Below are 3,090 nucleotides of genomic sequence, written 5' to 3' on the forward strand. Positions count from 1 at the left end.
AGAAAGTGACTGTCTGTCTTTATGAACTGAAGGAAATCTGTCATAGCGATGGAACTTTAATCCCTGCGGCCATGGTCTTGGCTAAGGCTGAGGTACATCACCGTCTCCTCCATTATAACGGGGGGAAAAAAATCCTGTCAGGATTGTCCTCTCGCACCGTTGCTCTGCGACAGAGCACTAATCAGGAACCTCTGGTGTCGCAATTAGGAAATCCTGTGAAGGAGTCCATGGATTTCGAAATAAGCACACTTAACTTTGGGACATAGTTGCAATGTGGTATATTTTGTGCAAAAATGGGCCAATACTCTTCTAAATGTCAAGGTCTCAGAGAGAGGAACTTACACAAACCACTGATGCCAGAAAGCAGTCATGTAAAAACAGCCAAATGATACCAAATAAACCAATTCATCAAGCAATTGTGTTTTTATTTGAGGGAGAGGGGGGAGGGGGGAGGGGAGAGGGCGACAGAAAATCCTTTCTAAACTGTTTGAGGAAACGGGGAAAAAAAGCCATATGAATAAATCACTGAATTGAAAAGCTGTCCAGTAGGAGTTATGCAAAACTCCCATGACCGTGTCAAGGACCACATCCCTGACAATTTCCTTGACCATTTCCCTGACCTTGACCGCTTCCCTGGCCATAACCGCTCCCCTGGCCTTGACCGTTACCCTGACCACTACCCTGACCGCTTCCCTGACCGTAACCGCTTCCCTGGCCGCTACCCTGACCGTAACCGCTTCCCTGGCTGCTACCCTGACCGTAACCGCTTCCCTGGCTGCTACCCTGACCGTAACCGCTTCCCTGGCTGCTACCCTGACCGTAACCGCTTCCCTGGCTGCTACCCTGACCGTAACCGCTTCCCTGGCTGCTACCCTGACCGTAACCGCTTCCCTGGCGGCTACCCTGACCGTGGCCGCTGCCTTGGCCTTGACCGCTTCCCTGGCCACTACCCCGACCGTAACCGCTTCCCTGGACGCTACCCTGACCGTAACCTCTTCCCTGGCCTTGGCCGCTTCCCTGGCCGCTACCCTAACCGTAACCGCTTCCCTGGCCGCCTCCCTGGCCATTTCCCCGACCACAGGGTTCACTGCATGCTCGGCCACTGGTGGTTGGGCAATATTTCTGTGTGGCAGGACACTGGCCATCATGGAAACACCTTTCAGCACACAGTGGAATGTTCTTCGGTTTGGGACATTGACCCGGCTTCACTGCATGGACACAGATAGCCAGCTTTAGTTTGTGCATATAGACAGTATGCCACTCCAATATACAGCACAAAACACACAAAGCATGAATAACGTCTCAGGTTACTTATGTAACCATGGTTCGCTGAGTAGGGAACGAGACACTGCGTCCTCTAGGGGTCACTATGGTGAACGCCTCGTCGTGACCCGTGTCTGAAGCATACATTGAAAAAACACCAACAACACGTTGGCCGGCGACAGCCCATGACGTCACTACCGATACTCTATTAGTATAAATAGGCGCCGGGAGAACATGACATTCACTTCTTCGTCTGAAGCTTGCATTCGAAGCATGGCAGGAAGCCTAGAGGATGCAGTGTCTCATTCCCTACTCATGGAACCATGGTTACATAAGTAAGCTGAGACGTTCCCTTTCAAGGGAACTTCGAACTGCGTCCTCTAGGGGTCGCTATGGGGACAACACCCTGTTAAAGTAGGTATCCTAGGATACCTAGGTGGAGTGGCGCCCAAGGTGAACGGGGCTCTAACCAGCTCAAGAAAGGGCACGAAGTAACCGCACGAAGCCCTCACCATATAGGATTTTAGAAAGAACGCAAAGAACTAGCGTGCGAACTTACTACAATGTGGATTTTAGAAAGTGCACAAAGCCTTCACGTGCACACTTACCATAACATGGATTTTAGGATACCGTCAGCTCAGCTACCTGATCAGGAGAAAGGCCCTCGCCTTTATCCAGGTCTTTCAGCAGATCAGCCTGATACGCCTGGAGCACCGCCATAGTGTGCAACGAAGCCACAGCCTGACCTGCTGCTGCGTATGCCCTGCCATTTAAGCGCGATGTATCCTGAAGGGGCTTAGATGGCAAGGAGGGAGTATTAAAGGAGGACGTCTCACCCATAGAGAGATAGCTAGCCAGCGTCTCTTCTACAGGGGGCATCCTCTCATAGCCGTTTTCACACATCGCTTCGATGTTGGCATAACTCGGATGCTGGAACCAATAGATGCGTGAGGAAAACGGCCTCTTCCATTCCTTCTCGATCTCAGTATGCAAAGAATACTGAAGAAATGGAAGGCTCACCTGAGCTGGAGGGTTATGGCCAGAAAGAAAACACTCATCGAGGCGACCTCGCGACGTCACTTTCTTGGCCCGCTTCCACGGCAAGTCCAGCCTCGCCGTGGCACGATCCATAACTTCCAACAGCTCATCATACGCAGGGCAGGAGGATTGGGAAGGCTCAGCCTCAGCCTCTTCGCCGTCCTCAGACATCTCCTGCTCTTCCTGGGCTAAACCCAGCAGAGCACTGGCCCCCGGATCAGATGATGTCAAAGAGATAACATCATCCTCCAGCGGCTCTCTCTCGTCCGCAGCCAACGAGCGCGAGAAGGAAAGCCCCTCCCTAAACTCATCAGCCAGGTCCACCTGCAAACCCCATGAGCTCATTCTCCTCCGTGCCTCAGCAGCGGCGGGAAGCAGATGGCTGCCCCTCTTTTCTCGAAAAAAGAGACAAACGAGAGCGGAGCTTTTTCATCGAAAAACGCTCACAATGCACGCAAATTGCCCCCTCAAGGACATCGCGTGCGTGCTCCTCGCCCAAACAAAGAACGCAGAAAACGCAGAGGTCATCAGGTGTCAAATAGCGACGACACGGATGCACACATTCTCTAAACATTCTGCTAGTTCTGCTAGTGCTAATAGGATAGAGATCGCTCTTACCACATTCAAATGCACGCTTCAAACAAAACAGTCAGTGAAGACGAAGAAGAGAATGATGTGTTCTCCCGGCGCCTATTTATACTATAGTCGCACGGGCAGTGACGTCATGGCTGTCACCGGCCAACGTGTTGTTGGTGTTTTTTCAATGTATGCTTCAGACACAGGTCACGA

At 51.7% G+C, this 3,090-nt stretch overlaps 1 pseudogene; it reads right to left on the reverse strand.

The window, feature by feature from the left end:
• Positions 1-576: 576 nt before the first annotated feature.
• LOC107690656 (glycine-rich cell wall structural protein 2-like) overlaps positions 577-3,090 on the reverse strand; it is a 5,363-nt pseudogene continuing 2,849 nt past the window's right edge.

The sequence above is a fragment of the Sinocyclocheilus anshuiensis genome, unplaced genomic scaffold, assembly GCF_001515605.1.
Source record: "Sinocyclocheilus anshuiensis isolate Anshui unplaced genomic scaffold, SAMN03320099.WGS_v1.1 scaffold3382, whole genome shotgun sequence".
NCBI lineage: Eukaryota > Metazoa > Chordata > Actinopteri > Cypriniformes > Cyprinidae > Sinocyclocheilus > Sinocyclocheilus anshuiensis.